This window comes from Colobus angolensis, unplaced genomic scaffold, assembly GCF_000951035.1.
Source record: "Colobus angolensis palliatus isolate OR3802 unplaced genomic scaffold, Cang.pa_1.0 Scaffold217, whole genome shotgun sequence".
Lineage (NCBI taxonomy): Eukaryota > Metazoa > Chordata > Mammalia > Primates > Cercopithecidae > Colobus > Colobus angolensis.
Window position 1 is genome coordinate 5,314,912 of NW_012115344.1, and position 281 is coordinate 5,315,192.

Consider the following 281-nt stretch of genomic DNA (forward strand, 5'->3'; position numbering starts at 1 on the left):
AAGTGGGTTCGGGTGGGGAGAGCAAGGTGAGGGCTGCTTTATTCCTCTCTGGGGCTCATTTCCACAGACGGTGAATTCCCAGGCAGCGTCTTCCTTTGCATTATCCTCCAACTGTTACAACTAAAATAAAGAAAGTCATTCCAACGAGCTGCACGAGGAAAAAGATTAAAAATAAATAAACAACCTCCCTCACTAACCCACCGCAGACAGCGAAAGCTCCCACATTCTTCCATCAGGTCCTTTGCATAAGAATCACCAAGATGTGACCCCCCCCAGCCCAT